Source organism: Lontra canadensis, unplaced genomic scaffold (genome assembly GCF_010015895.1).
Source record: "Lontra canadensis isolate GAN:19392208 unplaced genomic scaffold, GSC_riverotter_1.0 scaffold46, whole genome shotgun sequence".
Taxonomy (NCBI): Eukaryota; Metazoa; Chordata; class Mammalia; order Carnivora; family Mustelidae; genus Lontra; species Lontra canadensis.
Window position 1 is genome coordinate 4,984,935 of NW_022631040.1, and position 25,412 is coordinate 5,010,346.

Consider the following 25,412-nt stretch of genomic DNA (forward strand, 5'->3'; position numbering starts at 1 on the left):
CAGGGTGAAGGGGAAACTACTTCTTTGAGAGATGTGTTTGTGTGCCTGTTTTCACATGTGTAAATGTGTTTGTGCTGTGTCTACTGGAGAAGATTATAGCTTAATACATAGGAAATGCCCATACTTATAAAGAAAAATATATTAATTTGGAAAAAAAAGGGCTAACTAAACTGCAAAATAGATATAGGTTTCTAGGCCTCCAATTTCCTACAGGTAGAGAAGAGGCTGGGAGAGCTTCTCAGCTACAAGCATGTCATTTTTCTTTTTTTAAATAAAATATGACTCAGAAGGAAGATTCAAAGATCCAGAAGACATATAGACCATATGGATGGTATAGACATATGATACAAGAATCACATAGAAACATTCCCAGGAGTAAAACTGGGATCTCATTAAGAACTGTTTACATGTGCTTGACTGTATTTAAGAAAGATTATAAACAAATGGATGCTATGTATAACTCATTAACAATGCCTCATTATGAATGGAATATTTTTTGAAATTATGCAGTTCTTACTTTAAATATGGGGGAAAAAAAAAACAACCTATCTATTTAGTCCATAGATATTCAGATTGAGAGGAACTATACTTGAGAGGTCTTATTCCTACCTGAACATGAGTTAAATAACATGACCTGGGACTTCAAACTTGAGTTTGATGCTGTAACAAGATCAGTTTTGGAGTGCCTTTGGTGGGTGTTTGAATGTGTTCTGCATATGTTAGGTCATAAATTAGCAGAGGACAGAGAGTAGACTATTGTAAAAGGTCATGTTGGCAGCCCTAATGAATAATGCTTCCTGATATTCACATGTTTTTAGTACTTCCACTGCCCCTCCCCCTCCCAGATGTCTATATGATCTCCTTTAAGTAAATGATGTTGTGCCATTTCTGGGCCTAAGACATAAGGAATTCTAGCAACTTCTGCTTATTCTGTACTTTTCAGAAGTAAGCAACCACCTAAGAAGTATAAATACACTGATTCCATCATGCTGTGAGAAAACCTAAGACCATCATGATCAGGAGAATGAAGGATCCCAACTGACAAAAGGGACATACTTTTTTCAGTTGAAAGTCTCTTTGGAGTGTCTAGCTAAATGCCAGGACCATCTTGATGGCCATATGAGTGATTCATCTTGGAAATGGATCACACAGTCCTACTTGAGACATTTCAGCTTTTCCTCAACCACTGAAGCAATCTTGGCTGAGGTACTACACATGTGAAATGAGAAATAATCTTGGGCATTTCAGCCCCAGCAGACTCACGGAACAAAGATAGCTATCCCTGAAATGTCCTGTTAAAGTTCCTGATTCCTAGGATAGGGAACTATTCTAGTTCCCTATAGGGAAATAGTTCTTTTTTTTTTTTTTAATTATTTTATTTATTTATTTGACAGCGAGAGAGAGAGATCACAAGTAGGCAGAGAGACAGGCAGAAGGGGATGGGAAAGCAGGCTCACTGCTGAGCAGAGAGCCCAACATGGGGCTTAATCCCAGGACTTGGATATCATGACCAGAGAGCCAAAGGCAGACGCTTAACCCACTAAACCACCCAGATGCTCCAAATGAAATAGTTCTTGTATTAATCCACTAAATTTGGGGATACACTGTTGCACAGGAATAGATGACCAAAACCTTCTGACTAAATCCTGATAACAGTAACTCATCTAATTCTTTAGGTTAAAAAAAATCAAATTATGTAAGGAAGCCATGTATAAAATTTCTCACAAAAGTCAAAAACTTTGCAATATCACTCTAATTATTGTTTTATATTATTGTTCCTTAATCCTTCAATTTACTTCCCTCTGATAGGACTCAGAATGTAGTTTTTTTCTGCTTATAAAAGAAATAACAGATATTATGGTAGATGCATTGCATGAATAACTCCATTTTTTTTCATGCCTGCCAATGTTTGTATCATTTGACAAGATCTTCCACACTAACTCTGGGTTTTGTGGGTGAATTTCTTTGACCAGGCAGAAGATTGAGAAAGCACATTTGTGTTTTCGCTTCCCTTGGTAATCTTCTTGCCACCATAGAGCATGCTGAGAGTAGGTGGTTGGAAGAATGGAAGCACAAGTAGAGTCACCCTACATTAGTCAGCCTATGCCCAATAACCAGCTTCCCGCAAATGTTTGAGTGAGCCCAGCCAAGATCAGCTGAGCCCAGACTATGTTATTATGATCTCACAGTGGACTATAGACTCATACATAAAGATAACTTTTGCTGTGGTAAAGCACCAGGTTTTAAGGTGGTTTTAATGTGGCATTATTATAGTAATAAGATAAATGAGCTCAGAATTAAGAGCAGAATGTCACCAGAAAATGAGTTGGCAGGAGTGTGCTAAGGACAAAGAATAACATTGTGTGAAGACTCCAAGGGGAAAAGCTGGGTGTGCATGAGACAGGAAGCCCAAGATGGGTAACTTTATGTATAATTTGGGACAGAAATATGGCTTTTATGCATAGTTAGCTTTAATTAACATTTTGATAAAGACATTTTTGTTCCCAGGAATATGATAGCCTATTAATTGCTTGAATTACTAGTCATCCCGATTCCAATTTGCTACCAAAATTTCAAACATGACAGAAACCAAAAATCTAAATCTTTATTAAACTGCTATTCATTTCTTCTTATATAGTTAAGCATTATGATAGGCACAGTAATAAATATAATAAAAATAATGAATAATAATTATTGTGAACAAGTTAGTTCCATATAAAATCTTATCTGACACTTACAAAAACCAGAATGTGGTTGCAAAGTCATTAAAACTGCAAATATCATTTTTGGATTTGGGGAACAAAGACGATGTGATTCTTTGTAGACAAAAATATGCATGATCTATTTCAAAATCTATCTTAGCCACAATAATAATTCTGGGGTTGAGGAACTTTTCAATGTACTTTTAAAAATTCATTTAGGATTTATAATGAAAGCATAAAAATGGAATACTTATGAATAGAGTGTATAATCTCTTCCTGTATGTAAAATATATATTTTATATTTATTTAAATTTATATTTATCCATTCCAATGCAAATATATGCACATACATAGACACAAAAATGTAACAATTCCAGATAAAAATGTATCATTTAGGAAAGAATGCAACCACTTTTTGTATTAATGGGTGTTTTATTATGTTTTGGGGTGTTTTGTTATATAGAAATATACTGCTCATACACATGGTATGTAATTTGCTCTGTCCCTATGTTTTTAAAATGATATATTGTCCGTATCAGTTCATAGGCTAAGTACATAAACCTCATTCTTTTTTTGACTCTTGTGAAGCATACCAGTTTATGGATATTTTATGTAACCACTTTTCTATTGTTATCGGTTTTTAAAAACTTTATTTATTAAAATAATGCTCAAGAGAATATTATTTTTTAGAATATTATTGTATGTAAATATTTTTATATGTATGCATGTATCTATAGAAAAACTTTGGAAGTAAAGTTTCTGGCTAAACAGCATATGCATTTGTATTTTTGATAGATTTGGCCAAATCACCTTAAGTTGAAGTTATATCAATTTATACTCCTACCATCAATGTATGAGAGTGCTTATTTCCCATACTCTAGCCAATACAGATGATATAAATTTTTATTTGTTTAATACATTTTTAAATATTTGTTAACTGAATAGGTAAAAAATATATCATGGTGGGACTTAATTTGTATTTCTTTTATTACATTATGAAGAAAGTTGATTATCTTTTCATATTTTAAGAGCCATTTAAATTTCTTATAAAAAGAATTCACATAAAATGAACCTTTGCCAATTTTTTATTAAGTTGTTAATCTCTTATTATTTTGTAGGAGCTCTTTATATTTTAGAAAAAATAACCTATTATTTTTATGTAAGTTACAGATAATTTATTCCCACTTTTTTGTTTGTTGGGGAGTGTCACTGAAAAGCCATGACCACTAGTTGACTATGAGCTGGACTCTGGTACTAGAAGGCTACTTACCCCCTCCCACGTCCTTGAAATGTGGGTTCTGCTTGCCTTTTCCACTTCCAGAGGTTGCTCTCAGAACACAGCCTTGAAAAACTGATGTGATGGTGAGAGCATCCGCACAGTATATATGACTCAACCCAGTTAAGGCCTCTTTATAAACTTAAGCTTTGATGAGCTACTTTGTGAGTCCATTCATTTTGCTGCTTCCCAAAACAAACCTGATATGTGAGTTCCCTTTTTTTTATTGAAACTGCCACTTATCAACCTGGAGTCAACTGCCTCTTCTCTCTATGCCCTCTGAGTACACAGGCCAGTTTCAGGTTATACCAGGGAAGCTGCCAGGAGGGTTACAAACCAACATTGTTTCAAGTTTTTTTTAGTTGAGATTTAAGTGACATACAATATTATATTATTTTAAGATGTATAGCATGATTCAATATACATAAATATTATAAAATTATTACCACCATAAGTTTAGTTAACATTCATCACCATTCATAGTTATGATTATTTTCTTATAATAAGAAATTTTAAGATCTACTCTCTTAGCAACAAAGTATAACCACTTTTAATTTACTTAAAGAATAATCAAATGATATATGTTGTAATAGGGATACATGTTATCTTGTTATAATTTTAAGGACTTGTTATATGAAGCATGCCTTGGGTGGTATTTATTTGAAAATTATAGAAGCCACACAGTTCAATAAATGTGCTCTGTGTAAAAAAAAAAAAAAAGTGAAGAATAAGAGGGACAACTGCATTAGAGCCAAAAATAGACTAATGACCCCAAATTAATGGAAACTCTGGCAACAGTGCTAACACCACCGATAACCTCTGTTAGTGGAAAGAATAAAATCTACCTAATACCGTGTGTTCATATTTCACCTTATTGTGTATCAGAATAATTATTTTTAAGAAAGTGTGGGTAAATTATATTACAAGAAGTTCCAGATAACCCTTTGTGTTACTGTAGCCTATTTGAAACAATGCAGTTTAGAAGAAGCCAGAATAAAGACCATTTATTCTCCATTGTTACGATGTTACCTTATCCATTAGTCCTTTTTCTTAATATTCTTGCAAGCACTAAATGAAATGATAATGGTCAAAAACATCTTTGGTTTGGTATAATGCTGTTTGAACAGAACTATGAAATATGGCATATGCTATCAGTAGCTTTTTTTCATTTGCTTCTTGAGCATAACCAATTCTTTTCTAAAAATAGAAAACATTGTAATGGTGGACTCTGAGAAACAAACTGAGGGTTTTAGAGCAGAGGAGACTGTGGGGATGGGTGAGCCTGGGTGTGGGTATTAAGGAGGTACGCATTGCATGGAGCACTGGGCGTGGTGCATAAACAATGAATCTTGGAACACTGAAAAAATAAAATTAAATTAAAAATAGAATTTTTAATCTACTAATCAGATTTTAACTTATTAACCAAAATTTTAAAGATTTTGAACAATTTTAGATTTACAGCAGAATTGTGAATATAGTAAAAGTTGTCATACATACTATATCCAGTCTCCTGTATTATTAACATCTTACATTAGTATGGTATATTTGATACAATCAGTGAAACATCATTGGTACATTAGTTTTAACTAAAGACCATACCTTTTTCAGATTCCTTTAGTTTTCTCTCCTTAGTTTTAACTTACTGCCCTTTTTCCATTCCAGGACCCAACCCAAGATTCCATTATTAAATTTAGTCATTGTGTCTCCTTAGTTTCCTCTTGGTTATGGCAGTTTCTCAGATTTTCCTCATTTTTGATGAGTTTGATAGTTTTGAAGAGTATGGGATTAGTATTTTATAGACATATAGGTGATTCTTCTTATTATTTTTGAATGCTGACTTTGATCACCTAATGGAAGTTGGTCAGGTTTCTCTACCATAGGGTTACTTTTTTGTACCCTTCCATTACTGTACTTTTTGCAAGGAGGCCGCTATGCACAGCCCACACATAATTGGGGAACTATGCCCCAGCTCTTGGAGAGTGTAATTTCTACATAAATTTATTTAGAATTCTTCTGCAAAGGATATTTGTATCTCTTTCCTCATTTATTTATTTCCTCAATCATTTATATCAGAGTGGACCATAGATTTTTTTTTTAAAGATTTTATTTATTTATTTGACAGAGATTACAAATAGGCAGAGAGGCAGGCAGAGAGAGAGGAGGAAGCAGCTCCCTGCTGAGCAGAGAGCCCTATGCAGGGATAGATCCCAGGAGCCTGGAATCATGACCTGAGCCGAAGGCAGAGGCTTTAACCCACCGAGCCACGTAGGTGTCCCAGATCATAGATTTTTATTTCATACATTGGATTGCGACTTAATACTACTTTAATTTTTTTGTTGCTCAAATTGGTCCAGCGTTAGCCATTGAGTATTCTTTCATTTGATTCCTGTCTGCCTTTGACATACTCTCATCAATCCAGGTATTTAAAAATTCACTTTCTTACATTCTGGCACTATACAATTCTCTTACCTCATCTTGTTTATTTCTAGCTCCAATCCTAGAATCAGCCATTTTCTATGGATCCCTCATTCCTTTTATTGGACAATAGCCTTAGAAATCAAGAACCAGGTACTAGTGTGTTCAGTGCTACCGAAGTACCCTTATATCTAAGCCTTCTTAGGTGTTCAAGCTAGGAACTACACGTGTGTCTACTAAGCCATGTATATAGACATATCTATAAATATTTCTGTATGAAACAATTTGAATCTATGCTAAATTTAACACGAGCTTATTCTGTTGTCTCCAGTTCTGATCTATCAGTACTATTAGATTACTACTAATGTGAATTACATTAGTTCTTTCCCTTATCTATAAATTCTCACTCACCAATAAAAATCTGGCTGCCACCATTTGCCACTTATTTACTTCATTGTTCAATTCCAGTGTGAATGTCAATCAGCATCAGAATTGTTAACCCGCACTCCCATGGAAAACAACTCTATTAAGCAGACTATAATGCTTATGCGTAATTTGTTTTGCCTTAAACTCTGCAGACTACACTCATTTCCAAAATCATTTAGGTCAGCACTTTCATGTATTTGTTATACACTTAGAATATCTTGTCACATTCTATATTCCCTCCTGGGATCTCCAACTTCCTACATGACTTTTCAGAATTTGCATGCATTAATGTGCTGTGGGTTTTGACAAATGCGCAGTGTCTTATATCCATTGTTATAGTATCATAAATAATAATTTCAGAACATCCCAATATTCCCTATGCTCACCTATTCAGCCCTCTCTTCCCCCCAGCCCCCCGGCAACCACTAATGTTTTTACCATTACTATAGTTATGCCTACTCCTGAATATCATACAATTGAAATTATACAATCTGTAGCCTTTTTAGACTGGCTTCTTTACTTAGCAGTGTGCATTTAAGGTTCATCCATGTCTTTTTTGGCTTGAGGCTCATTGCTTTTTATTGCAGAATAACATTTCATTTCATGGGATATACCACAGTTTGTTTATCAATTAACCTAATGAAGGTTATTTTGATTACTTCCAGTTTTTGGTGATTATCATTAAAGCTGCTGTAAACACTCACATGTAGGTTTCCATGGAATAATTTTTCAAATTAGTTGTGTAGATACCTAAGGACATAAATTCTGGATCCTATGGCAAGAAGATACTGAGTTTTGTAAGAAATTGCTAAACTGTTATCCAAAACGGCTGCACAAACTTGCAATGAATATGACTTTCTGTAGATCTGCAGCCTCACTGTCAGTGTCTTTTTATTTTATTGTAGCTATTCTAATAGGTGTTTGCAGGAATTTCATTATCGTTTCCATTTACAATCCCCTAATGACAAATGATGTTGAATATCTTTTCCCATGGTTTTTGTTTTTGTTTGTCTTTTCTATTTATATTCTCTGGTGAGGTGTCTATTCAAATCTTTTGCCAGTTTTTTGTTTGGTTCGTTTGTTTTCTAATTCCAAGTATTCTGTGTCTGTTTTGGGTACTTTATCAGAAACATGTTTTGAAAAATCTCAAAGATGACATTTGTGCAGAAAGTCTAGAAACTAATCCGGCTAGAATGAAGCACGAAAATAGTGGCACCTAAACAAATAGGTAAGATGATTTAAAAATATTTATGATATATACATTTCTAATAAGGGGTTTGGAATGTATTAATGTTAGATAATGCTAGAGCACTAGCTCTCCATTCTCCTGGGTGTCATCACACCAGTAAAGAGCCTGTCTTTCTTCAATACAAAAGCTCGGTGTGAGTTTTTATTGGTTTCCTCTGCTTTGGGTGGATGAACATTCGTTTGGTTTGGCTACATATGTACAGTTCTGTTTTTATAAAGAATTAAAAAAAATTGTGTTGGTGGCAACTAAACCTTCTGCCATAGTAATCTCTGTTTTTAAAGTTTATATCACAAACCATTAAATATTTGTTAATAGACTTTATTTTTTAGAACAGTTTTAGGTTCACTGAAAAATTGAGAGGAAGGTATAGAGATGACCCATATAGCCTCTGCTCTCATACACACATAGCCTCTTCATTATCAGTATCCCTCAACAGAGTGATACATTCATTACAATTGATGAATCTACAGTGACACATCATTGTCACAGAAAGATCATAGTTAATGTTGGGGTTCATTCTTGGTGTTGTACATTGTATACTTCTGGAAAAATGTATAATGACATGCAGCATATAGTGGCATGTCAAAGTACAAAAGTCAATTCTTTCCTGTACATCAGCAATAAACAATTGGAATTTGAAATTAAAAACACAACAGCATTTACATTAACATCTTCTCAAAAAGATTTTATTTATTTATTTGAGAAAGAGGAAGGTGAGAGAAATTATAGAGAGATCATGAACAGGGTAGAGGGGCAGAGGGAGAAGCAGACTCCTGTTGAGTAGGGAGCCCATAAGGGACTCGATCTCAAGGGGCTCAGGACCCTGGAACCTGAACCGAAGACAGATGCTTAACCAACTGAGCCACACATGTGCCCCTACATTAGCATCTTAATACTAGGAAGATACTTAGGTATAAATCTCTAACAAAATATATGAAGAAATTCATATATTTTTATATGAAATTCATATATATTTCTATATGAAGAAAACTACAAAACTCTGAAAAAAAGAAATCAAAGAACTATGTAATATGAGATATTCCATATTCATAGATAGGAAGATTCAGTCTAGATAAGATATCCATTCTTCCTGACTTAATCAGTAGAGTTGATACAATTTCAGTCAAAATCCAGCAAGTTACTTTGTGGATACCAACAAGCTGATTCTATAAAAAATTAATCCAGACAGAGACCTCATATCCTTCACAAAAATCTAACTCAAAACTGATCACAGATCTAAATGTACAGCACAAAACTATAGAACTCCCAGAAGATAACATAAGATAAATCATTAAATACTATTAATAACACAAATTTAGAAGTTTTATAGTGTTGCCTTAGAAGTTTTTTATTATTTTTTAAAAATTCTTTTTCAGGGGCACCTGGGTGGCTCAGTGGGTTAAAGCCTCTGCCTTCGGCTCAGGTCATGATCCCAGTGTCCTGGGACCGAGCCCCATATCGGGCTCTCTGCTCTGCAGGGAGCCTGCTTCCACCTCTCTCTCTATCTGTCTGTCTGCCTCTCTGCCTACTTGTGATCTCTGTCTGTCAAATAAATAAATAAAATCTTTAGAAAAAAAAATTCTTTTTCAAAAACATACATTGTTTTAAATTTTTACAGTTACTAGAAAATCTGGTATTAACCCATTTGTATAAAACTTCTGTGCTTATCCTGTTTCCCCTTAGGATAAATCTTTAGAACTTTATTTTTTTTAAAGATTTTTATTTACTTATTTGACAGACAGAGATCTCAAGTAGGCAGAGAGGCAGGCAGAGAGAGGAAGGGAAGCAGGCTCCCCACTGAGCAGAGAGCCTGATGCGGGGCTCGATCCCAGGACTCTGGGATCATGACCTGAGCTGAAGGCAGAGGCTTTAACCCACTGAGCCACCCAGGAGCCCATCTTTAGAACTTTAATTGGTGATGTGAAAAATAGCATTTTAAGCTCCTAATACACATTAATAAACAGCATTCCAGAAAGACTGAACTTCTTTCTAGTCTCACCAGTGGTGTATGAGTACTCTGGTTGCCACACTAACATTAGCATTGAGAATTCACTCCCTTGCTTCTTCCTTTTCTCTTCCCCTTCTTCCTTTCTGTTTTCTTTCATTTTTGCCTCCCTGCCTACCTGTTCATCATCTCTGAGATAAAACAGTATAGCTATCTATACTTTTATTTCTTTAAGCATTATTTTGATCATACATTATTATTTATGAATTTTTGTGTTTTCATATTTGTGCACTTTTGAATACTTTAATAAGAAACTTAAATTGCATATAGCCTGCACTCCTTCCAGGATTCTAGGCTAAACTGTGGATGCGTGACATTTGCCTTAAGTTTCATTCTTTTTTGATAGCTTATCTCCACCAACCTCCTATATACTTCATGGTCTCATTTTGCCACCTAGATACTGATTTGCCTACAGCTTCATGCAGTAGAGAACCCACAAAATAAGTAATTTGCTTTGGTAACAGGAGGTAATCCAAAAGCTCGTCCATCAGAATGAGAAGATATGAGTGATGCTTACATTTTTAGCTTGTGTTGTGATCAAGCAGTGTGTGAAGCAGCTGAAGGAAGTCAGTACAGGCCTGACAGAGCAGCTGGGAAGTATTAATTGAAGCTAATTGCTGATTCGAGACTGGCAATGGCTAATTATTTTTACCTGTACAAATTCTCCTATAAGAAACTGCGAGGAAAGGTAAGCAGGAGGATACAATTTAATAGCCTCTTAGAGTGAAACTTAGAACAGACAAAGCAAATGATCTGAAGCCATGGGATGAGACAATGAAGATGAGAGTAAACTAGAACACTCCCTCTTAATGGCATATTAGCTGACTCTACGGTTATCGGTGCCTGTAGGGTACACCTTTGTTTTAGTGCACAAACTAGTTGCAGTAACGCGCTTCCTAAAAGAAAATTACTCTCCCAATTTAAGAAAGAACATTTTAAAAAAGATGAAAGCTTTTAAACTGTATTGAAGAAAGTACAGTTGTGAGGAGAAAATCAACAAAATCCTGATCTGAGAAAGATATTTCTTGTGGTGTCATTGACAACATTCTTTTGGGGAGAAACTAATTTCTTCTAGCATTAGGAAGCAATTCTTCCTGTTCATTTAGAAAACTAGTTATATAATGACCAAGCTGATGGTCATTCAGGGATCTGATAATCTTAGCTATATATGTTTTATCGTATATACAGTGTAATAAAGAATATTTAAACACTTTCTGTCTGTATAATGTCCCCATCATATTGGATTTTTGAACTAGCTTAGTCAGAGGGTTCTTCCCTTATACAAGCTTCAAATACAATGTTAGTTTGTGTTCATTACTAAATTTTCTAAAATGATTTTTTTCAATACTCAAAAAAACAATAATGTAGGGCAATTCCATAGAGACCAACATATCATAATTGGCAATATAGAAAAATAGTGACCAAAATGAGGAAAGAAACCATAAAACAGTAAAGTGATGTTATTCTTTTATACAGACACCTTCTTATAGAGAGGCATATTCTTATGCTCTAGAAAGAAACAAAAATTTCTAATCAGTAGTGTATTTGGGGAAATATTATAGATACCCAAGGTAAAAATATGGAGGGGCAAATAAATTAGACTTGTTGTGGGGACCATGATTTTGGAAAACATTAAAAATAATGTTTTCTTTTAGAAAGAAATTAATTTTCATTTCGACTGATGGGGATATCACCAGTTGGAGATGTGTATGTATCCAATGAAAAAAGTATTCAATTTTGTGGCAAGGACAGGAGAGAATGATCAGAAAATACAGTCAAATGCTTATACTGAGAGAAAATTTTACAGAAAAATAAACATACCATGAAGTGCTTTTTATAACATACAGGAGAAGAAAATTTGAGAAAGAAAAAAGCAACTAATATGTCTCCACCAATGTTATACTAACAGATCTTCAGTCATAACATAATCTTTTAAAATGAAAGCAGATTGTTCAATATTTCTCTTGAATACATTTGACTTTTTGGGTATATGACTGCTTTATAGTTATAGGGTGGATTACCTTATAGGATATAGTTTTATTTGAAACAGAAGAAGAGTCCTTATATGTTAAAAACTGAACATAATTGCCTGAAGATAAATGCATGTGAGTGAGCAGTTAGTTAAGGGTAAATGAAACACAAAAATTAAAATCGTTATGGAGATATATTGAAGATCATTTGTAAAATGCAGGGAATGGGTGCTAGCTGTTTTATACCAATCCCAAGTAATTACAGAAGCAAAATTACTGTAATGATGGTGGTTTTAGCTATTAATTTTAATTCAATTAATAATACTGCATTCATCTAATTGTAATCCAGAATTCATCATGTACTTCAACATTCTCTTAAAATTAACTCAAATTTTCTTCCTGAGCATAAGAAGAAATCCTCTTCCATTATCAGCACCGTTTCTTAAGAAGTGACAAATATTATTTACCCGTATCTGTCTTCAATTTTCTGGCTCCCCTAAAACCTCAATATCTTTCACGCCATGATGTTTATAACTTTACTTTTATCCACACTATTCTGACATAAATGAACAATAAGGTACATGTTTTCAATTTTTCCTAAAGAAAAAGTGAAGATTTTACTATGATTGGGAATTGCAGTTCAGCAAACCACGGTACTAGAACCCCTGCCTTTAACTGCAGGTGCTTTACTGATTCTTATTTTTTTAATCACTTGGCTTTATCCTTCCAACTCTTTGCTTTGCTCTTCCCTTTTTTGGGGTAACTCTTTTGTTCTATTTCTAGCTATTATCACTCTCTACCCCAGTCTCCTTCCCCAAATTTAATAGTCTTCTGCAATACAGCTTACTAAATCTAGGCCTCTTTCCCAGCTCATTCTGACCAGGACCTGAGCACAAACTTACCAAAACAAATAAACCAAAGGTCTAATGTGTTTTCTAAAACAGAGATCATTCTTTAAGATAAACTTTTGCTCCCAGCTAAAGGATTTTTGTTTGCTTTTATTATTTTCTACTCATAGATAATGAACTCTTCAATGCTTTGTGACTTGATTAGTCAATCAAAAGACTATACAAATAACTGATAAACTAATAGATCCCTTTTTGGATGGAATATTCATTAACCTGCTTAATTAGTCATCCTCCTACTGTTCACAAAGTATGTGAATTAACTAATTCAATGTAAGTTGATGGAAAGTCTATCTTTAGTCAGAACTATCTAAGACTTTTGGACAAAGCAACCCATCATAATAGAGTTTGATAGCAAGATTAGTAAACAATTACACTTTTAAAACATATATGTAGTTATAAGAAAAGTAAATTCAAACCAAATAAAATGGTATAGAACTATGACAAAATTCTTTGAAAGAGAAGTCAAAGTGTAGCTATTAGACTACAAATATACAGGTCAAAATTGGAATGTAATAAATTTTGTTGAATCATAAAAATGTTTTTCTGAATGTCTTAAAAATTTATTTTCAAAAATAACTTTGGTATAACCAAACATATTTGTTAATGTGATCCTGGTAAAAGTTACCAAAGTAGTTATCAAAGCTCTTAATATGGCAAGCTCTTAATAAAGTTTGAGAGATTAAAAGAAATTCCATTAAAATCAGTTAAATAGTTATTGGAGATGTTTACTTTCAATATTCTCATTAAGTATGTTAAAATATTAAACTACTATGTTTAACTTATTGTACACTTTTGAGATTCATGGACATTTATGAAACAGAGGTGATTTATACATGAGCACAGACACATGAATGCAAAACAACATGCCTTGGATTAGTTTAAAAAATAATAAATGATAAAATTCTGCAGCTATTTCCTTCAATTCATATTAACAAAATTTAATATGGTTTTAATTGCTGGGAATAAAAGTACATCTTATTAAAACACTAATACTTTTACAACTGGTTTATTAATTTAAAATGTTGCATAAAAGTTAGACTTGAAAAACAAATTAGTTTAAAATTTAATTTTTGTAATCATAAAATGAAATGTAAAATTACTTATTTTTAAAATTTTATTACACTACTGCAATAAGATAGTAGATTAATATAGAGACATTCTCTGTTCCTTTTTGTCTGAAGCCATTCAAAACAACAAGTTTATTGACGAAATCTTCATCTTACATGTAATGAAGAATCTTCTCTCCTCCTTGAATACAATATATAAAAGTGAGTTAATAATTTAGGTAAAATGGGACCAGGGTAAGGCAGATAATGACAGAGATCATTAGACTTTGGATAGAACCAGAAGCATTCAGAGTTATCAAAGCAGATGGCAAATTCTTTTTTTTTTTTTTAAGATTGTATTTATTTATTTGATAGACGGAGATCACAAGTAGGCAGAAAAGCAGGCAGAGAGAGAGGGGGAAGCAGGCTCCCTGCTAAGCAGAGAGCCAGATGCGGGGCTCGATCCCAGGACCCTGGAATCATGACCTGAGCCCAAGGCAGAGGCTTTAACCCACTGAGCCACCCAGGCTCCCCCAGATGGTAAATTCTTAAGTGTAAAACCGATAAGCTTTTGTTTTAGTGGCAAAGGAAATGGGTTTGAAGCATTATTATACAGTGACAAATTATCCTTGGAAAAAAAAAAAAAAGGTTTGGCCAGATGAAGATGTCGCAAAAAGTCAAGTAATTACTTTATCTCAGAAAAAGCAAAGGCTAAATTACAAACATAAATCATTTATCATTCAGAGTGTCATTGAGCCAGAAAAATCCCTTGTAAGCTTACATCTGAGCTATATCTGCAGTTGATGAGAAAGTTCTTTATAGAATACAACTTAAGCCTAACCTAAGTCCAATATAAACAGAAGACTGAATCACAATTTTCCCCAAGTAGCTTATATAAAAGGAACTCCCAAGTATGACTAAGAATCACAACAGGCTCTGGGTCAATCCCCAAATGCACTAAAAATGAAAATAGAGGGAAAATGTTTAGGATTTTTTTTTAAAAAGGCTAATGAACTATATAAGCATAAAAGTATGTCATTGAACAATAAAAATATTATTTCATTAAATACTAATAAGAAAGTGAAATCTGGATTTCATGATAAATTGCTAAAATTAAAAGATTAAATTACTTGGGGACAAAATGCCAGGAAAAGAAGACATAAAAACCAAATTGACAAAGGTAAGGGGGAAAAAAAATAGTAGAGAAAAATAAAACCAACATGCAAAGGAAGTTTGTGCCTAAAGTTGTAAAAACAACAACAAAGACCCAAAGATTACATGCTGCTCAAAGTACAGTTAGGGTCATGCAGACAGTCTCAGGAAAACTGAAGGCAATTATACTAAAAATAACAAAGAGTTGAAGGAAGATCATTTTAGTAGACATGTAAGCATCACAAAGGAGATCCAACATACTTAAAATCGCTCTTAGGGGAAAAAGCAGCAAAATCAAATATATATTTTTAAAATCTCAAGAAAATGCATGTAATTTGGTTAGTTCAAATTCAAATGTAAGAACAAAATACAGACTGGATTTTAAAAATTAGTATAAAATAAATTTAAAATATCTCAATTTTTAAAATTGATTAAATATTGAAATGATAATATTTTAGATATATTGGGTCTATTTAAAATATCAATACATTAATTTTACATATTTCTTGTTACCTTGTTTAATGTGGCTTGTTGAAAAAGAACCAAGGTCCAAAATGGAGTCATTTGCCTTTAAAGCAGCAAACCAAGATTTGACCGCAGATTCAACTGCTCCCAAAAGTTATCTTTAAGCAGTTAAACTGAAATTTTCCTATTAGCATGTGAAGTAATCTGCAAAATAAGATATCTGCCATTCCCTTCCTCAAAAAGGTGGCCTGTCTTGAAACAATCCTTTCTCTTCTGTTGCTGATAAGTTCCTTGCCCCATGTTCCTACTGCCTATAAAAAGCTTTTGGGATGCCCCCAATTCAAGAGTTGTTGAAAAAAAGGCCAATTAGATCTTAAAAGTTACTTAATTGAGTTATATTCTTTAATAGGCTACTGAAAAATGTATGAAATATGTGGCTTATGTTATATGAGTTATGGAGTTTGATCTTTTTTTTTATTTGTTTAATTTCTTCCTCTGAACTGAATCATTTATACAGACAATCAGGTAGATATGTCTCCCCCATCTTTAAAGATGATTTTTAAATTCTATTTTAATAAATTAAAAAAAAAAAAACTCCCTTGGTCCCTTAATGAACTTTAATTACCACACTATCTCCTCAATTTCTCAGCTAAATTTTTCTGAATGATTACTTTTATACCCATTTCCACATTACTATTCCCTTCTCATGAAAGTATGGCTTTTGAACCCATCAATCCATAAAAACTTTTAGCCATATGAATTATGAATCTCATGATAGCTAAGGATTCTGGATGTTTGAAAAACTGTCTATTCTATCTCTCTCAAGTGTTAACATTTTGAATTTTTTTTCTTTTCCATAATTTTTGTGCTGGCCTCAGCCTATCAATAAGCAATGTTGTGGCTGGACTGGCCTTGTGGTTCATACTATGATTGCAAGACATTTTCAGCAGTAGCCATCAGGAAACTTGGGGAAAAAATAAGTTTACTACTTACAGAAATTGGAAATTACACAGCACCCCCAAGGCCACACAATGGGGACACAGGTAGAGAAAGAACAAGAGTGAGAGAGTGAGAGAGTCAGCATGACCAGGAGTCTATGGTGGAGGCTTAGGATTTTGCAAACTCCCTTAACTGGTGAATTTAAAACCAAAGAACAGGAATTTAAAGTGCAAGAAGAGGGGTGCCTGGCTGGATCAGTTGGTAGATCATGTGACTCTTGATCTTGGGGTCTTGAGATCAAGACTCACGTTGGATCTAGAGGTTACTTACAAATAAAATAGAGTACAGGAGGAGAAAAACAGAAGTGGACCAAATGGTCAGTTATTAAAATCAAACAAGACCTCTAAAACTAAGTAGCTCAATGGGGTAAGGGGGCCTGACTCTTTATCTAGTCCTGAGGCTGTCAATATGTTTATTCCTGATAGCTTTCTTTGGAATGGATGCCGCTTTGAAGTGGATAACTTAAATCAGGCACTTGTATTACAAAAGGAGCCAACTGTCAGGCTCACATTACAGCCTAATGTTTCTATTTGCCTCAAATTTGCACCTCAGATCTCTGCTTCAGTCTTTGCAGACAGGTACTTCCCTGTTTGTGTTTGTTGTTATTATATAAAGCTATTATTTTGAAGTGTGGGAAAACCCTAGTTCAAACATACTTTATTGCTCATATAATAATAACTAACAACCATTGTGCCTTTTTCTGTATACCAAGCAGAATTCTAGAGTTTTACCTACACCAACATGTTTAATCTACACAACAATCTTATTAACTATTATTTTCACTTGATAGGTAATGCATCGCTCAAAAACCATTAATTAATTTGTCAGCAATTGCACAGAGTTTAATTAATAAATCATCATCTAATGCTAAGTAACTATTCCAGAGTTTGTGCTCTGAACCACTCTGCTGTTTTTCAGTCCACATGCTAAAGAATTCCAGTGAGCTGAATTTAGACATAGCTCTGGCAGAGATTTAAACAATGCAATACTGACTCTGCCCATCTTGTAACTTTATTTTCTTATATATTGGCTCTCTTTACCAATAAACCCTAGAATTTGGAGGCTTACATGATCTTTAGTCCTTGTGATAACAGAAAGAAGACAGCTCTTTCTTTCAGGATCAGATCAATGGTCCAGAAAGGGATTAAAAACACACTCATTTTTAACTTACTCCCACTGCTTAGCTCTGCATCCAGGTATATGAGCCCTTTGGTCTGGCCTGAATATTTCAAAGGCCAAGCTTATGAAATAAGCAGCATCTGTACCATATCACCTGACCAAGGTCAGTACAGACAATACGAATCACTGTTCTCATAACCACACCGTTAAGAATGGTTGGAATAATAGGGGTCTACAAAGTATTAGGAGAAAGATAAAGAAGCACAACCTCTATATTAGTGCTGTAAATTGATATATTGACCTGCAATTCCGATTAGATTGTTTTTTCTAAAATAAATAAGGCTGCAGTAAAACCTAAAAGATAATGAAATGTAGCATGAAGATGAAAGAGAAACGACATGGGTATAGTATAGAAAGAATGATGCTCGAAGTGAGAAAATGAATAAATTAGGAGGAAAAAAAGACATTTTAAATGTGGTGCTATTTTTAATTTTGGAGAATACGTCCAGAAGTGCAATTGCTAAATCATATAGCAGATCTGTTTTTAGTTTTTTCAGGAACCTCCATATTGTTTTCACAATGGCTAAATCAGTTTACATTCCCACCAATAGCATGTATGTAAAGTTTCCCCTTTCTCTACATCCTCACCAACACTTGTTACCTTTTGTCTTCTTGACATATGATCCAGTAATTCCACTTCTAGATACATACCCAAAGGAAACGAAAAGAAAATATTGAGGAAATATCTGCATTCCCATGTTTATTGCAACGTATTCACAATAGCCAAGACATGGAAACATTCTAAGTCCCTGTCAATGGATAAATGGATAAAGATGTGATACATCACACACACAGTAGAATGTTATTGAGTCATGAGAAAGAAGAGAATTATGTCGTTTGCAACAACATGGATGGACCTTGAGGTCATTACGCTAAGTGAGATGGTCAGACAGAGAAAGACAAATACTGTATTATATCACTTATATGTGGAATCTAAAAATACCTGAATTCATAAAAGCAAAGAGTAAAATGGTGGTTATCAGGAGCCAGGAGTAGAGGAATGGGGGGATATAGTTTAAGTTTACCACAAGTAGTAGGTAAGTTCTTGAGATTTAATGCATAGTAAGGTGAATGTAGACAACAATATTATATTATAATCACCAATATCGATAAGAGGCTTAATTTTTCCAACCACAAGAAAGATATGATCATTATATGACATGATAGAAGTGGATCACTACAGTGGCAACCATATTGCAATGTATAAATGCGTCAAATTAACATGTGCAGGTAAAATTCATATGGTGTTATATGTCAAATATATTTCAATAAAAACGTGGTTCTACATTTTAAAGGTTCTACATTTTAAAGAGGTTTACTTTACATATATATGTATACATACATATATATATAACATATTGAGCTAACTAGAGTGTATGCTTCCCTTCTCTCTAAAATATATGAAATTATAGTCACAGTTAAAATTATTGAAGCATATTTAAATGGAATTTTAAGAGAAAATAAAACACTTTTCAGCAAAATGCATGGAAAACATCATCATCCTAAAATTCTTGGTTCTTTGAGTCCATTTTTGCATATTTTGTTGAGAAAAGATCCTTAGAGATTGGTACCTAGGTACAGATGTTGCACAAAAGAAGAGTAAGTAGGTAAACATGCATGTGAATTTCCCTACATTTACATGTTACTTACATCATCTTAATAAGTCAGTTTATAGTGACTTTCAATAAATAAAAGTATAATTTTTGAATTGACTTGAATATGTAATTCTTTGAAATAGTTACTGCAGCCATAAGGAGAAAATCTGGTATGAAGTCATTTGTGTGTGAGCTAGCCAGCTTCCTATATTAAAACTTCAAAATAAAATGAATGATTTATGGTCCCTAGAAAAATGCCATTTTTAGATTTGAAATGTCACTTATACTTTTCTGTCCATTCAATTTGTTTCCCTCCTTTGCACTTAAATACATTATTCTCTTACCTCAACCTCCCATAAATATCATGGCTTTATATCACCATTCCAAGTAGTTTCACAGCACTGGGGGAATATCTTACAAAAAATTGTTTTAAGAAAACTATTGAATTTACTTAAATATTCTATTAAGGGGAAGAATGTAGCAATAGATCTATTGAATTTTCTTCTCAGCATAGAGTCTCTAGTAGGGAAACCTAGATTGTCTGATCAATCTAGGTTTATATATATTTTACCAAAAAGACAGCTAGAAAATTATTTTTCTTTTTTGTTGCTTTTTAAAACTTACTCAGTTTTTCTACATGAAAGTAATTACTTCACATGAGAGAAGTCATTGGTTTTAGTCCTTATTTTTCTAACATAATATTTCTTAAAATGCAGAATGTTTTGGTTGCTAATGGCTAGACATATATAACCCTACCCTAATCAATTATATTATTGCAGTTGTTGTTTTTTATTTTGATTTGATTTTTTAGTAAGTAAATTCTGTTATTTCTATCATTGTATTATTTTGAATTATTGTATTGTATTGTATTTGAATTATTGTAAATATGTATGTGCATACACATGTGTACTTTTCCAAAGAGGAAAAAAAATTAATAAGATGTGAATTTTGCCTTTCAATGTGATATTGGCCTCCAGAATAATTTTTAATATAGCACTACAAGATCTAGAGAGACTATTTTAAAATATCATATATCGAAAACTTCCATTCAGTGAGATTTTTAAAATTTTCGCTTGAAATCTAAAATTTTTCACATTTGAGTGGGTAATATTCTAAAGCAGAATTGCATTCATTGCTAATAGTTCTGGGATAAGGGATGGACAATTATTAAAAACCATCATGTAGATTGTTTATATTTATGAAATAGAGCCAGAAATAAATGGGTCATTTAGCCAAGAATTCAAAACAATTTTTTTTTTTTTTAAGAAAACTTCCCCCAAAACAGTTAAAAGTCAAAATAATGTCTTGGGCCCAAAATTCTTGAAAAAATATTCTTGGGAATTCAAGACATAGAAGGACTGCTCGAGGGCAAAGGCTTCAGCCAAAGAAAAACCAGCTGAATGTTTGTCAGCTCAGCACTGGGGTGGAGGAAGCCAGGATCCGGCATCCTGCTTCTTGTGCGGAAGGACTTCACCTTTGTACCATTCATTACCAACAGAATTTGAATCCTTTAAGTTTCTCCAAATGAACAAGTATTCAGGCTTGACTTGAGATTTATAACTGACAACTTCAAACCAAACTTTCTAAGATGTACGCTTAACCATGTTATCAAGACTGAGAATCTACTGTAGCCTCCCTTGTGAAGGAAGTAGAAGTTCAACATATGTTTATTTTTTACTGAAATGTTCAGAGCCATTTACAAACTGCTTTGTCTAATTTTTATGGTTTCTGGGACAAAAAGCATTCACTTGTTTTAGTTTGAAAATAGAATAACGTGCTAATTAGGGTTTATTTTGAAAAGTTGAGTTCAATTTAAGTGTAGGGCGGTATCTTATAAAGTAACCTAACAGTCAGAGGTAGTTGTTTTTGATCAGAGATTATGTCTGCATCGTTCGTTTTCTAAGATTCCTTATTAATAGCTATCTTTAGCTTACATATAATCAGAAACTGTGTTATTGCTTGCATTTCCATTATATAGTGTCAAAGAACTTAGTTGCATACAAAATACTTAAACTGAAAACAACTCAAGGAGGGATGATGTAAGCCGTCCAAACTTGTAATATACTACAGCTGAGAAAAGGAATTTTCTTAGGCCAGACAGGGTGCTGAATGGGACAATAAATCAAGCTTCTGAAGGAAAGCAATTGTGAATCCTTAATACACAGACACAAATTATACATGTTATACAAATATATGTGAAAGCATAGTAGAAATATTTCCACATGGGCACAAATTCCAAGTTTTGTCCTTGTATACCTTAACTGAGCAAGATAATTGAAAGTGAATTATCAAAAATAGAGCTTCCCTATGACCCTGCAATTGCACTACTGGGTATTTACCCCAAAGATACAGATGTAGTGAAAAGAAGGGCCATCTGTACCCCAATGTTTACAGCAGCAATGGCCACGGTCGCCACACTGTGGAAAGAACCAAGATGCCCTTCAATGGACAAATGGATAAGGAAGATGTGGTCCATATACACTATGGAGTATTATGCCTCCATCAGAAAGGATGAATACCCAACTTTTGTAGAAAAGCCCACATTGGGCTCTCCGCTCAGCAGGGAGCCTGCTTCTCCCCTCTCTCTCTGCCTGCCTCTCTCTCTGTGTCAAAAAAAAAAAAAAAAAAAAGAGGTCTAGTTGTTCCACCCTCTCAATAGCACTTGGTATTAATAAATCTTAATTTTAGCTATTTTAATGGGTATGTGGATACTATATATCTATGGTTTATAGTTTGCATTTCTCTAATGATTAATGATGTATATCTTTCCATGTGTTTATGCATTGTGTGTGTGTGTGCTGCTGCTCAATCTTTGCACATTTCCTTTAAATCTAGTTGTTTATCCTATAGCTGAATTCAAAGAATTATCTATACATTTAAGATACAAGTCCTTTGTCAGATACACATTTGGATAAAATTTTTCTTCCAGTCTCTTTCCTGCCTTTCCATTTTTGTATCACTAAATTTGAAGAGTAGGTATTTGTTTGCTTTAACTTGTGACTTTGTCAAGTTTATCAGTCTTTTTATTTCATTGCTTGTGCCTTCGTATCCTATCTCGGACATTTGGCATACATCAGGGGTGCAAAGATTTTCTCTTGTGTTTTCTCCAAGAATCTTTAGAGTTTTATTTAGATCTCTGACTTATTTTGAGTACTTTTTCTGCAAATGGTAAGAGAGAAGGATTGTGGTTCACCTTTTCCAAACTTTTTTTCTTTTTCTGGGACCATTTGTTCATATTTAGGGGCTTTTAAAAAAATAATTCCCTGTTATGTTTCAAGTTCTACTGTCTTCATCTAAGAAGACAGCCCAATGCATATGGCTTATTAAAAAGAGTGAAGAGTCAGGAGAGGAAGACAAAGAAGCCAGATCATATCCTTTAACTTGGATGCTTTCACTTTATCCTGAAAGACAGGGAGCCAATGAAGAATTTTAAGAAATGACATGGTCACATTTATACTTTAAAACGCATTCTGGCTTCAGTAAGCAGGAACAATATGTATGGCTTGCTGCTATCTCCTTTGTAGTACTAAATATTTATTTGTTCCACAATACCAATACAGAAATATAAAAGCATTTAAAGAGCACTTGAAGAAATAGTTATAAATGAATTTAGTTATTCTGAGCATTAATCATTGTCATCTTACTATGTTAAACACTCAGTAGCTTAATTCAGTACACTCGAATTCTACATTTCCTAGGAGATAGAATTGTGGGGAATAAATGTAGACTGCTTTATCAAGGAAAGTAAGAGTTAAATTTTATATATTTGTAATTGGTAAGATTTATTTTAATATAGAATATAGACCATATATTATATATTTATGTGAGTACATAAATACAAGCAAGCCTTTGGTATGTGTACATGCATACTACTTGGAACCAGAACCAGAATATAAGCAATAGCTTTGTAACATGTAGACAGAGATCATTCTGTATTTCCATAGTGGGTAATAATAAACTTATCTGTAGTAGTCAATGTCTTGACGGAGGGGGCTAGGAGAAGACCAAAGGAGAACAGGAAGGTGATGGAGAAAGAGGAGAACAAGAAGGGGGGAAGAAAGAGGTGACTTTTTCTAGGAGGTGGATTATGTAAGCCTGCCTCAACTCCAAAGGAAAAACAAAATTCAAAAAGCTATAATGCACTGAATTCTCCCAATTTACATTCTGAGGATCATTTACATACTTCAAAGGAGGACCAATTATTTAATTTTAGGCAAACTGATAAGTAGGTGGAATATGGTACAATTCAAATATGAAATCATTAATTGTTGTAGAATTTTTTAAGATGTTTTACACAGTATAAATTCATTATCATGAACCAGGATGTGTGCTCATCAAGCAAGAGCCTAAATATTTGATTCATCAGAAGACTTCTAGGGAAAGCTTTGAAGATATATTACATTAATCATTTTGTCATATGATAATCACACTAAGTTTGATTCTATACATTCTTTCACATGTGATTTTTAGTGATATCAAGTGAATTTAGCGGAGGTTTAACAGAAATGCCAACTCCACAAAGTCAGAGTTTTCAAGAACTAAATGTTATTAAGGAACACAGAGAATGTAGTTTCAACTATTCCTGCTTGGCAAAAGTTTGGAATGACATTTTAACTCAAGAACATATCAAAAAATGATAGTGGTTTATAAGGTATTAAAGAAATTGCTTTGTTATTTTGCTCAGAATTCTGTGTAATCCTAAAAAATTACCTTAGTAATTTTTTTATTTTTTTGTCCATTTTCTAACTATGGTATTTTTTGTAGGCTTTGGTCGAGAATGGAATTCAATGGGACATTGGGATTTACAAAGATATTGAAAGACTGACAGATAAAAATTCAATTTATCACTGTTTTAGAAGAAAGTGGTTTAAAACAGCTCACTGGGAAGCTGTGACAGTTTCCCTGTAAGTCAGGGAAATTCCACTTGTCACATTAAGCAACAGAAATGTGGGTGGATCAGGACATTCACCAGGAAGCTGATGTGTCTGGTCAAACTTCCTCTGAAAAGCTTGTTCTTCTTTTGCTGCCCTCCTAATCTTGCACTCTTGCCCTTCATTGGCAATCCCTAATTTGAACCTGTGGGAAACGATGTCTGAACAATGTAGTTCTCACTTCTCTTCAGTGATAAGGTAGAAGTCTTTAAAAAGTTTTGGGTTAAAAGAGGTGATATTGGTAGAAAATGAATAATCTCAAGTATTAACTTTTATTTCTCCTTCTAAATAGTGGAAAATTTAAACTAAATCACATTGCCTAGAAGAGATAATTAAATAATGAAATTATTGATAATGGGATAATTAAATAATTAGATAACATCGTTATTTTTGCACATTTTAATATACAAATCAAATGATTTACGAATTTAAAGTTTCTCACCTGATATTCAAAGCATTTTAAAAAGCAATTTAGCCTATTTTCTTAAACTTATCTCCTATCATTTCCTAAACTGTATAATCAGCACCAGCTTTCCCTACTCATATGTGTTTGCTCATGCTAGCCCTCTACTTGAATGAATTAGCCTTATAGTCTAGTCTTCAGTTAATCTAAATTTTACCTATACATCAAATTCATTGTTCTCAGCTGACCTGAAGATGGTTTGAATCTTATTCAGTTGCTGATTTGGGGAGCTCCTAAAAAACTTTGTAGGAGGATTGCTCTGCAAATTCAAATCTAGTCTTTCCAAGTGTTCGGTTGTTTTTATTGTTTTGTTGTTGTTTTTAATATGTCTTTATCCTTCCTGCATCAACTCCCAGCCAGTGTTTATTGAGTATTTAACTAATCTCACGTGCTCTTATTGGGATTAGGGACCTGACTGCCTGAATGTACTATCTGCACTAATTCAATGGTTAAATATTAAATGATTCTGATGAAGGTCCTAGAATAGAAAATTGTATATGATTCCAACAAGGAGTGGTGGTATTTTCGCTATTATTCTCTGTTACATAGTGTGAAGTCCTAAAGGCCGTTGCTCATAAGTGGATTTTATGTCTAGGTTTCCTCTGAACTGCATGGTATGGGAGACCGTTCT